The 13,481-nt window shown below is 34.7% G+C and overlaps 1 long non-coding RNA gene across 1 annotated transcript; it reads right to left on the reverse strand.

The window, feature by feature from the left end:
* Window positions 1-12,107: 12,107 nt before the first annotated feature.
* Window positions 12,108-12,816, reverse strand: LOC113339907. The gene is made up of 3 exons (XR_003355182.1): window positions 12,707-12,816; window positions 12,434-12,502; window positions 12,108-12,328 (listed from the first exon to the last, which is right to left on the reverse strand). It is a non-coding gene; the product is annotated as an uncharacterized LOC113339907 (long non-coding RNA).
* Between the last annotated feature and the right edge of the window lie 665 nt (window positions 12,817-13,481).

The raw sequence follows: 13,481 nt of genomic DNA on the forward strand, positions 1-13,481 counted from the left end.
AAAGCATAAGAATCATGTGTCATCTTCGTGCCATCGTTGGACCAAAGTATAAGAAGTTGAAAGCACAGAGATCATTGAAGAGATGAAAGATCAAAGTATTAATACTCTGTGCCATCGTAAAAATTGATACTTGGAACTTTCGTGTAACTCTGTTGCTTTGAGCTTCAGCTCGAACTCTTCGAATTTTTGGTATCGTAGCAAGACTTCGGCTCATCGTCGACTATAAGTCAGCTGGCTCTTTTAGAAACCTCGGACTAGGCTAGAGCTATCATAGGAATGAAGATCAGTGAGAGAGATATCTTTATCTCATTGGTTAGGAATATCTTCATGAACTGATGATCTGAAAGAGATATCTTCATATATCGATCTCTTATTCATGAAGATATGCCTCTATCATCATACAACTTCACATGGCAGTAGAGATTGGTGCGTAGGCGAAGATACAAAGACATGTGCTAAAGATCATCTTTAGCTAGCCTCTTTGGCTAGCAACAATCATCCTCTTTGGGCACCCCCACCGGATTTTGAATCATCGTTGTAAAGCTTTGTCTCATCGTTAGCATGATTTATGATATACATCAAGGATGTATCATGTTAAAATACATGTGAAAAGAACGACGATGACATCTTCATGCCATCGTCGACGTCACACTTGAGTTATACCATGTGAAAATACGTCATTAGCTTCGTATTTTGAAGCTTTTTGTTATCAGCTTCGTGATTTAAAGCTTCATCATTAGCTTCGTATTCTGAAGCTTTTGTCACCAGCTTCGTGTTTTGAAGCTTCGTATTTTGAAGCTTTTTGTTATCAGCTTCGTGATTTAAAGCTTCATCATTAGCTTCGTATTTGAAGCTTTTGTCAGCAGCTTCGTGTTTTGAATCTTCGTGATTTAAAGCTTCGTGATTAGCTTCGTATTTTTAAGCTTTTGTCATCAGTCGATGACTACTCATGCAAGTGATGAAGATCCAAGCAGGTAGAGTGACCTTTTGGCTTCACCATTTCCCCTGCTACGTTGCTTTATGCATTTGGCATCGAACCTTGGATCCAAGCTTCTTCTAAACTCCATCCTTGTGATGCTGGTACAAACTAGCATTAGGATAAGGTAGTATTTTCTGACAATATTTTCTGACAAAAGAAAGACATAAAAATATGTAAAATCAATTTCAGAAAGCTTAATTTTCAAGAATAGTAAATTGAAACTTAATAGAAGTGGGTACGGATTCCGAAAAGCAAAGCCACCATTGAATTGTCTTTAAGAACAGTAAATTGAAAATTTTATAAAAATGAAAACCAGTTTTAGAAATAAAAACTTGAATGGTGATAGATCTCACACAGGTTCAGCTACATTTTTCTAGCGCCAAATTGTGAACACCTTTTTATTTGAGTTCACATCCAATTGATTAAAAATACAAAGCAATAGATAACATCAGATGAAACTATAAATCAAGAGCAAAATATGCAGAGAAATAAAGAGGTAATAACACAAACGAATTAACGTGGTTCGACAACGGTGTGTCTACATCCACGGAAAAATGAAAGATGAGTTTTATTATTTGTGGGTGTTACAAAGTATGATGAGTTCTATTACTGAGAAAGAGAAGGAAGGAAGGTGTTCAATGATTTAAGAGGAGGAACGAAGGTTCTTCAACCTTCATCTCCTCTTCCCATCAGTCCACCGACCCGTCCCCTTCTCCCTCTTCTCCCTGCTGCTTTATAGGGAAGAGAAACTTGTTTATTACTAAAGTGCCATTAGCTTAGTTTCTAAGTACTCTTAAAGCTGATCCAGTGTGTGCCGTTGTATGCTTGTGTCCAGCTTCAGTTCATAATAGCCGTCCATGTGTCAAGGTATTTTTGGTGTATACATTAATTTTCCACGAAAAAGTTATATTGCGAGTCTGCAGTGCGTTTTAGGATTGAACAAATTGGCAAGACAAATTGTTGTTTTGCATTTTCATAGATTATTATTCAGACATTTTGCACATGGGTATGAGCCAACTGCCCCCCTCGTGGCTTTTGCTCACATGGGTAAAGGAAGTGTGTACTTAGAGCTGTTGGCCGGAACATGACTTATAAAAGGGTGATATTCTGGCATATACTGTTTCGGCTCAAAAACTCAAGAAAAGACGTTTTGGATTTTTGGCAACGGTTTACCACACCTTTTTTTACCCTGTATAGTAGATTTTTTGCAACGATTTTTGTCAAACGAGGTACGAGGACTCCACGTCATATTGAATAAGGGTGTACGCTGGTGCGCTCCTACTAGACCCAACGGTACTAAAGGGTGTACGAAAGTTGAGTACCGTTGACCAGTGAACTTGAGCCAAGTTGACTTGACAAATTTTCGAACGCCCTATTAGTGTACGGTGCCTTTGGATGTAGAATTTTAAAGGTGGAATTTGTGGGTCCATGAGATCTGGTGGAACTACGTTTTTCTTCGGTACATTTGGTTACCCAAACCCCTGGAATCATGTTTCCTATATGATTCAGTTTTCCAACAAATCCTCCATATGGAGTCCGACCCCTCCCCTAGATTTGCTGGGAAGCTTATCAAGGGATTTATGGACACATTTTTTTAACTTTAAATCTCATATATATACAATTTTATGATTGTGAGGGTAATACCAAATAGTATATGGACTTTAAAACAAGATAACTCTATGAATTCTAGAAATTTTAAATGAGTTACCAAACTCCCTTACATAAATCCAAAAATTTGTAATCCCATATGAATATAAATCCTCGAAATCGTGAATTCTGCAAACAAATCCACCATTAATGCACTCTAAAAGTTGTTCTTACTGCAACTTGTTCTACATCCAAACATCCTACTGCATACTTTCATCTTCAGCTATCATATTCTCCTGCAAAGTATATGGCTAATTAAGGGGTATGGGTTTTATTTCCTAAAGAATTAGCGTACCCCATTCCAGCGAGTGTTAATTAATGCTAGTTTTGGTAAGTAACTGCTCATTCTGGATGCTTTAATTGGTTCAAACTTTGGCTCGGAGGAACTCTGTCATTAAATTGAGCTGGATCTAAAAGGGGATATCAAACGTTTCGGAAAATACTAATAATTCATACAAATTATAATATTCGAGCTGTTTGATCCATGCATTGGTATTCCCATTAAAAAGTTTACATATAAAGCTACTACAACTATTGGGAGACCGTTCTACGGTGATCTCGGAAGGAGGAGATTTAGAATTCATGTGAGAATTTTATTGTAACCAATGTTTATAAAATCTTACATATTGATGGATATCTTAGATTCCCTCGTAAATATATTTGGAACCCAAAGATACCTCTAAAAGTCTCGTTTCTAGTATGGACCATATGCTTTTAAGGTGCTCCAACTTTGGATCACATTTACGTTGGATGTCTGCAAATGTCAGTCTAATTAAGACTGAATCTAATGAACACTTTTTTCTTCATTGCACTTACACAAAATAAGTATGTGATTATTTTTTCAGATAGTTTTGGTTTTAGGTGGTTGCATCCGAATAGTGTAACAAATGCTATATGGGAATAAAGTCCAAAGAAGAGTAGTACAAGAGCTAGAAGATAATTGGGTGTGGTTCCTTTTGCAATCTGGTGGAATGTGTTGAAGGAGAGGAATCATAGAGTTCTTCTTAACAATAGAGCTAGTATGCGAAGAAAATCACAATTGCCTGAAGTGTTTTCTTTTCAACTGGTTTATTCATACTGATTTGTTCAAAGATATTTCGCTTTCAACTATCATTTGTAACTAGGATGATGTCTCATTCAGTTAGCCCATTGGTTTGTTTCGTTTTTACTTGTATCTTTTTGTCATTGTTTTAGACTCGTTGATCAGTTAACAACTTTTTCCTTTGATGATCAATAATAAAAAAAAAAATTGACATATAAAAGCACTACAGGTTGCTTGCATATTTAGACTCAACTGACTCGTCTAAATCTGAATCATCTAAAACTGACTCTTTATATATGAAAATGACTCATTATATCTTTCTCAAAATTTATTAGTCAATAGAGTTACCAAAAACTTTTTAATCCATTAAAATATGTGCTCAACAAGTTAGGTACAAAATGGTTTCCGACTCAAATGGCTCAGACCTCGGATGTGCCGAGTCAGACCTCGGGTCAGATATCAGATTATTTGTCTTTTCGTTTTATTGATGCTTGAGCGGAGTCAGACCTCGAGTCAAGCATCAATAAAATGAAAAGACAAATAATCTGATATCTCATTCGAGACAAGTCAGATTCATATCACTAGTAGAAGTTGGTCCTATCGAGTTGGACTTTTCTTTTGGCTTCGGATCAGATCAAAGCCCAATTAAAGAGTTCATGTTAAAACCTGACTTTTCAGCCATTGAGAAAGTACTTTGAGAATTTTGTTGTTTGGTCCACAAAACCCGACCCAGGTTACCCTGTAGTCCAGCGGGATATCACATTTAATCGCTGGTCCAAAAAATATTTGAAAAGAGTAAATTACCAAGATATCCCTAACATCACGCGTGTCAGAGTCACAACCAGAAAACGCAGAGAAGAATTAACGCATGTTTCTTCTTGTTTTCATCGACTTTTTTCCAGTTTTCATTCTTCTCTTGTTCCTCTTTAGTTTTTCAGAGAAAACAAAATCCCCAAAACCAGATCGAAAAACTAAATCAAAATCTAGGTCAATTTCATCTCAATAATCATTTTCAAATCGAAAAACAAAATCAAAACTAAACCCGGCCAGATCTTTTTTTCGTTGAAGAGAAAAAATAATTACTAATCGAAAAATTAAACGAACAATTACATAATAAATTACAAAATAAAGTGATTCACCATCAAAAACAAGAAGAACAACTGCCGATGATTCACCAACAACACCAACCAAAAAAAAAAACCTGCTGCTAATTCACCAACAACAAGAAGTATGACTAAAGCTGTTACTCCAACAACAACACCAAAAAAAGGTAAATCTTCTAACCACCACACTTATATTCGTATGTAGTACATATCCTCATGTGTTTTTTTATACCCACATATTGGTATGTACTGCATGTTTTTCATTCACCACTTACATATCCAGATGTTGTTTTTATGCCTACATATTGGTATGCACAAACTACATAGCAATATGTAGTGTTAGATATACTATCAATATATAGTGTTAGATAAACTACATATACTATCAATAGTTATACATATTGGTATACACAACTACATACCAATATGTAGTGTTTGGATATGCTGTTAATATCTAGAGATGTGCTTATTGATACATAAACAATACATCTTGTTTATCTACCACTACATATCTGGAGATGCAGTGGAAATTCTGTTGTGTTTTTTTGTGTTTGTCATGAAATTGTAGGATACATATCATATCATTGTTGTGTTTCTTGAATTACATATCAATATTAGTAATTCTTATTAACGAGATTCATATTGATTGTAGTGAATATGCATTGTTGTGTTTGTTATGAATATGTAGTGATGCATTATTGGGTAACAATATCTTTCTTATAGGTTTGAGAACTATTGTTCTCCTTATTCATTTAATCTGCTCCCTCCGTTTCACAAAGACTGTCCTCTATTCTATTTTCGTCTGTTTCAAAATTGTGTCCAACTTTTGTTTATAGTCATATTTTTATAGTGAACTCTCTAATATTACCCTTAATTTTTTATTTCATAAATTTGTTTTTAACGAGACACGATCTAAAATATTAAAGAAATTTTTATAACTAAGGAAACAAATATATCCTTCATTCCTTTTAAGAGAATATGTATTTGGCTCCAAAAATTAAATTCCTAATAAAGTTTATACTCCACATATTCGATATCTTTTAATTTTCGTTTTATATTTTGTATTTATAATCTTCCAAACAATTTTATATAGCATTTATTGCTAGCATTTTTATTAAAATTAAATAGGTAAGTAACTAAGGATAGTCAAGTAAAATACCGTGGTCTCCTTAATATTTTGACAAAGTCAAAGCGGACAGTCTTTTTGAAACTGGGGGAGTAATATTTACAAACTTTTTTCTTAGGTATAATGTTGCAACATTTTTTCGATAGGCTTTTTGAGACGGATGATCCAGGCTCTTAACTTAGATTCCCATATACTTGATGCACAAAGATGGAGACACGATGTTCATGGATGTTGTTGTAGCTTTCTTGTGCATTATGATCATGACCTTTTTTTAGTTTTCTTTATTGTTTTGTGTATGCATTTGTACTTATCAATACGTTATGTTGTACTATGTAAAACTCTTTTTTAGTTCTCCGTAAGAATCAGTGCATATCAATATGTTTTGTTGTACTAAAACCTCTTTTATGCTCCCCATAAGCATCATTATATATCAATATGTACTTATCCAAAAATGATTCGTTGATGCATTACATATAATTATGTATCGCATAGATCCTTAGCCCTAGTTTATGCTTGAATATGATCCTGCAGTACATATTGATATGTCATAGGTTTCTCATGCTTGAATACCAAAAATTTGTTTTTGGCAGTATATATTGATATGTAGTGATGGATAAAAACATATTTCTGATGATAGAATGCCAACAACATGTTCTTGAAGGAAAATATCTAACTAAAAAACTTGATAAGTTCTCTTGTCTTACAATATATATCTATTTGTACTGAAAAAATTACCTTGTTGATTATGTAGGTAATGTGAAGAATATAAAAAAGATTACCGAAGCACCTGCGAAACTAGTTTCGTCCGTGATCATGGATATGGTGCAAGAGCATGTGAATTGGGAAGCGTTGGTTGATATTGTGGTGAGAGATGACCGAATGAGGATCTAGATATGTGATTAGTCTGGTGATGGTTTTAACTCTGTATGCAATGACACTGGTGGATATGGAGATGTTAGCATATACATAGTGTTTCTAAGCGAATTGTGGTTGGGTATGGATTGATAAATTATCTCGTAGCAGTTTGGGAGTGGAAACTGGTGGTTAATGTTGTATCTTGTATTGTACAGTTGTGATTCTATGATAGTTAATGTTGTCTCTTGTACAATACTGTTGTGATTCTGCATCCCGACAATATGAATATTAGTTTTGTACATTATGTAATGCTTTATGATCAGAACTGATAGTACATATTAATATTTGCTGCTTAATTGGGTTAGATTTTAGTTGGCAGTACATATAAATTCCTATTGTTATGTTTTTACTCTAGTTGTCAGTTTATTTTATTTTTAGATTGTAATGTTGTTTTACATTGTTAGTATACATATATAGTATTATAACATACTAGTCAGTATGAAAAACTGGAAAAAGATTATGAAGCCTTGATACATGCAATACATATCTGCATGTAAAATCTGGCGCATATAAGAAAACGAAAACTTAAACTCATAACTTTTTATCATAAAAATGGTCTGCAACAATAAAACTAAATATGTCGCAACGCTTGTTATAGTACTGCTACATACTAGTAGTATCAACTAAGCATAAAATACCAAGAAAAGAGCATGAAGCCTCAAATACTAACAATACATATCTGCCTATACTGTAAAACCTGGCACAAATAGTAGCATAATTGAGTACTTTTATACTACGACAAGTCCAGACAAAAGAACATAAATAGATGATCTGGGGGCAATGGTGAAAGCCATACATTCAATGCAAAACTGAACCATAGTCGTACATGAGAACGTTTACCGATTTTGATTTTGTTTTTGTTTTTGGTGATTTGATTTGTTAAAAGAGAACAAATTTCAACTCTATATGTTTCATGTTACTTATCCACTTTATAATAGAATTAGACCAAGATGGTTTGGATTCGAAAAAGAAAATATAAATGTATATCCAATATTCAAATGGCTGAATTTTGCACCTACACTCCAAAAATTTAACAGAGACTCACATTTTTTAGTAAAGAATGAAAGTTGTTTCCATGCCATTGATGGGTTAAACCTAAGCAATGACACAGTTTAGCATTTTCTCAAATCCGTACATACCGATCTACGCAAAACGCAATTTCTTACAGAAGAAAAAAGATACAAGTGATATGGCAGATATATAGAGATAAAAAGGTAGTCATACTTGTAACAGTTAAATATTCCTATTATTCAAGACATCGACAGAAATGATAAAGAGATTGTTACCTACCAGAGTTTCATAGAAATTAAACACTCCATTTAACTCTAAATTCATAGAAAATAATTATGTTTTTGCAAAAGGATTTAATACCTAATTGCTGATGAATATTGTTTTCCCACCCACACTGATCAAAAGAATCACATCTGCACCATTTTATTAGTAGTAATAGACCATATATACCTAATTGATGTTGTTGGAGCGTGTATATGAGAGACATCAGTTGATTTCCTCACCATGTTGAAGGGTCTGAACAGGCAATAGGGTCTCAAAAAATGTTGTAATCTGATATCTAGCACGGACGACATATGGACGACAAGTAAGATCTAATAAAGACTCGGTGTGATTTATGTAATACTTCACCGAGAAGAGTCAACGTCGCTTGTCCAACAACGAAATCGTAACCGTTTCCTAATCTATATAGCAACCGGTGAACTATACATCACCGCACCTGCAAGGCTGCAATGGGAATCACTAAAACCTTACAAAATCTTAAGAGGTTAACTCCATAAAATGAACAAAAACCATCAGCAAACCAAATATAGCAAAATATTATATTCCATTAAGTTTGGATAAGTAGTTTAGTACAAAAGATAGCATAGTTTATAACAAAAAAGTTGTAATACGTTAAGACTTTATAAGTACAAGTATAACGTTTGACCATAAATTTGAAGATTTTCGGTCCCACGATACATATATATATATACACGTATAATAACTATCTATAAAAAAAGAGATACACCCATATATACCGACTTGGGTACTAGAATTGAACCTTTCAATTTTTCAATGAAGCGAAAGTACCTATTATAGTCACATTTCACTTCTTCAGCAATTTCTCATTCAACATGATTTACCATACAATCTGCAAGAAACTTATCACCCATCTTGTTACGAGCAACTGGTTTCACAATATTCATACATGAAAATACCCTTTTTGTAGTAGTTGTTGAAACGGGAAGAGTCAAGACAAGGCGAATTAATCTATATATCAAATCATAGACATTTGACTTACCATTTTCAACCAATCTCCGACATAATTCAGCGACATAAGTCATGTTTCCAAAATCTGGATTGTCGACAACGTCACATTTTTAATGTTTTAGTTGGCTTCTTAAAATACATACTTCTTGTACTGTGAAATCTTCAGGATAAATCTTTTCCGCTAGAGTGTAAAGGGAATCAATGTCAAAAGATTTATAACTTTCATCAGGACTGAAAGCTGAACATAGCACAAGTAGCTCCATTGATTCCTCCGCGAATCCATTGCTTGGCTCCATTATGTGAAAATATATGACAACATTAAATATATCTAAGCGGTAATGATGTTCAATGGTAATATGGTATTTCTGCTAACAAGAACGACTGGTTCCAATCATATATTGATCTGAAAATTCCGGAAGGACAATGTCATGTTCATCACAAAATACTTTAGCACTTTCAAAAAAAAGTAACCCAATTTTTGACTCTTAACTCTTGAAGAAGCACTTCGGTTGTTGATGATATTTTCAATGATGTTGTAGTAAAGAGTTCGTTGAGGCTTGTGAAGGCAATGAATTCTAGACTTAATAGAACTTAAAAATATAGAAAACTTAACTCAAAATTGATTTCAAGTGATTGGAAAATAACCAAGACACTAGAATCTACTATTACACATGAATGATGTCAAATATTTCATAACTCTAATTATCCTTTTCATCCTTTATTTCTTAATCCACAAATAATAAAACATATTCTCAAAAATTAATTGTACCCCTTAAGCATAGATTATCTAACCAAAGCATCTAATTGAATCACAACTAATGAAAAAAATTATGTAAACTTTTAAGAACTCTGCTAAAGCAGTGATTGAGTGAATTATAATTAAATATTAGAACAAATGAAATAGTTACCCATTGTTCATGTGTGAATAGATTCATCCATTGCCTTGGTTACGACAGAATTAGCCGCTCATCATGTTGGAAACACGCTCAAAATTTGATTTCATTTATGCTCAAAGGGTTACAAATGATGAATAAGGGAGAATTATAATAAAAATTGGGTTTTCAACGCTTATAATTGTTGCAAAAGCCGTTACAAAGAGCCATTAGTGTTGTTGTTGTGTTTTTAAGTCTGCCTGTAAACTGCGACCCACAGAATGAGTCGCTGTGACTGTTCAAAAACGACTGCTGGTGCAGGTCCGTTCTTCGTGTTCTACAGTTTTGCTGCAACAGAAATGGAAGCTCTGCAAATTTGATTTTTCGCTCTGTGGTGCTCTTTTCTCTCTCCCAATCTCTCCGTCCCTCTTCTGCTCGACCCCAGTAGCCTATTTATACACCTTTGGACTAAGAATCTTGGCTCATTACTCCAGAAAATCTTCCCATATCTCGACAGTAAAGAAAAATAATAAAGGAAATTTTCTTTCCTTTCTCGCCTCTTCACACGCCTGTTGATGTCGAGATACTCTCAGGGCATTGTTTTCACGTTCCACCAGAAGTAAAACTCTATCAATCCACACGCCAACTACACAGAACTCGTGATGGAGAAACCAAAACCCGAGCAACCCTGTTTTCTTCACTGCCGATTATCCAACCAAATCCGGATGATTTTGAAGCCCATACCACGCCTGTATATCCCAGTCAAGTGTTCCCGTGAAGTTTTAGCCATTGAATCACATTATAACATCTTCAAATTTCGATCGAAAATTCTCAGAGAGCTGCCACATTTTTCCCGCCAATTTTTAAGTTTCAAACGAAGAAGATGGTGACCCCTAACCAGCTATAGGGTGCGAATAGCAGCTGCCTTTTTGGGGTGCCCCTTAGTAATTGAGGTGCCCCTTAACCAAATCTGGACTCCGTATATCAAGTGTCCTCCGGGGGTGTTCCGAGTGATTTTTCGAGCCGATTTTTCCAACAATATTTATTTTCCAAAAATACCTAAAAATACACAAAACACCATAATAAGGACGAAAACAAGTACCAACAATACGAAACATTGAGGACAAATTAGACACATAAATGCGTCTATCAAATACCCCCAAACTTATTATTTGCTAGTCCTCGAGTAAAACTAATAAAAAATAAATAAAACTGAGTTAATCTCGGGAGGGTTTACCAGAGGTGTACCCACAAAACCATTACTTCTAATTGGTTACAAGTATCCAAAGAGCTATGAGGACATACATATTCTCAACCTATCTCCAAGTAACTAGAATGCCAGAGAAATTAAAGGTGTCAGCTCTAAAGCTGACTGAAGAAAAGGGAGACACATCCGCAACACTGCTAGATAAAGAGATATCCGCTACACAGCTAGATAAACATTGTAAGATGCGTCCGCTGCTTTACAGCTGGATAAGATTAGGAGAGAGATAAAGATGAGAGGGACATCTGCTACACAGCTGGACTAATTACGTGTGATGAGTTAAACCAGTGCTAGAAAGATCTTGTGCCAGATTGAAAGCGGACTAACAAAGCAACCAAATGTATCTTTCTTCGACTCTCCCATAGTGCTCAGTAGAAACAACGTCTTCTTCGTTCTTCAACTGTTGATGATAAACTATCGAACCTCATAGAACCTTGACAATCACTACACCATTTCCAGGATTTTGTCACAGGCTATACCTGTTACTTATTGAATTTGTAACGGTTATAACTGTACTAAATAGTCCGTTATTAATAATTGTGATCGTGTTTTGTAACGGTTTTATCTGTGACAAGATCCAGAGACAGTCACATATAAAAAGCGTTACACTAATTGTTAGCCACAATTGACCTAATTTTAGGAAAGCGACACGTGGCTCATTTGTCACGAAAACTGTCACAGTTTAGGTGTGAGTATACTATTGCAACGATCCCTTTATGAACACGTGTGTTCTTGTAGTAACGGTTACAGTAACACTTATAAGTGTTACCTATTGCTTGTAACAAATCTTTTAGTAACACGTGTCATCGTCCTATATCAGCACCCAGATGATGACACGTGTTCTTTTTAACTAACACTTTTTGTAACAATTATTTCCGTGACAATTCTTTAAATTACAATTAAAAAAAATGGATAGTCCAGATCCATTATAACGGACCTGGGCTTCCAGTTTACAGGCCTGCGACACAATTTATCCTGAAACACAGGCTGCGACACACATTTCAACACTCATACATACATTGTGGAAATACAAGCACAAAGGTCTATTCATTATGATACTTGCAACCAAAAAATTGTTTTATTTAACCAAGCACAATTCAGAGCCAACACTTTGTGAGCTGCAACCAAGAAAAAACAAGCTTTACTTAATTAATACACAATGAGATAAGAAGTTGCAAGAGAATAAAAATATACAAATGAACCAATAAGATTTTTTATCATACCATTTAACGCGAGCATAGACAAATTAATCATTTCAATTAATTCCAGCATTGGCATCAAACACGCATGAGCTACATATAATAAAAATTGAACATGTTAATGACAAGTTTTGATAAAAACAGAATAAAGAAATGTAAAGAACTACATTATTATTGATATCTCTTCATGAAGTTTGATACTTGGAGAGAATTCATATTCCTAAGTTTGAGGGAATATAACATATGTTTAGAAACTTAAATAGATAACATATAAGTAGACTAAAAGATAGAACTCACATAACAGTCTTTGCCTTGTCTTGCGTGCCGATTGTCTTTCAGATCTGCAACACTTATGAGTTATGCACCTGAACAAGGTCCTGGTAGTGAGCACCTTCTGTAAGGCAAGCATCCACCATCATCCGATCTGCAAGGAAATGAATTGCACTAATCAGTAGTAAATTAGACACTTCCGACTTATACTTGAGAAATTTGTTTAAAAATTCAATACCCCAGCAGTAAATTAGATGATCGGTAGTAAAATAGGCGATATGCCAGGCAATGAATTGACCTTCTCTTTTGTTCAACAAATATGATTCTCCTCTTCCAGCAGTTGCAGGTCCAACAAGCATTCCAAGTAATATGTAACCGAACTATATAAATCGTCCTCCAACTTTGTCGTTTTCCTGGAAAAGAAAATGCAATTGGGTTAGGTCCTACTAAGAAATAATCAACTGTATCGTTCTAATAGCATCACAGAGACATAATAAATGTAATACATATACGAAACTCGACATACATACCAAGGTTTTTATCTAAGGTCTTTGTGAACTGGTTCAAAGCAGGTGGAACCGTCGAACGTTGCTTAAAATCCTCCTTTGGCGTTGAATGCGGACAACTTTTGGCCATTTCACGAACCTATGCAAATCCTTTTTGGAGGCAATGCACCACCAATACCAAACTGTTTTAGACGCTTTTCAAATAAAGGGTTCACAACCTTATCCTGCAAGATGAAAATTTCATCTTCAGCAGGGAAAGCTACATATTTAGTAAAATAGCTTCTTTGGTGAACATG

This window comes from Papaver somniferum, unplaced genomic scaffold, assembly GCF_003573695.1.
Source record: "Papaver somniferum cultivar HN1 unplaced genomic scaffold, ASM357369v1 unplaced-scaffold_21, whole genome shotgun sequence".
Classification (NCBI taxonomy): domain Eukaryota; kingdom Viridiplantae; phylum Streptophyta; class Magnoliopsida; order Ranunculales; family Papaveraceae; genus Papaver; species Papaver somniferum.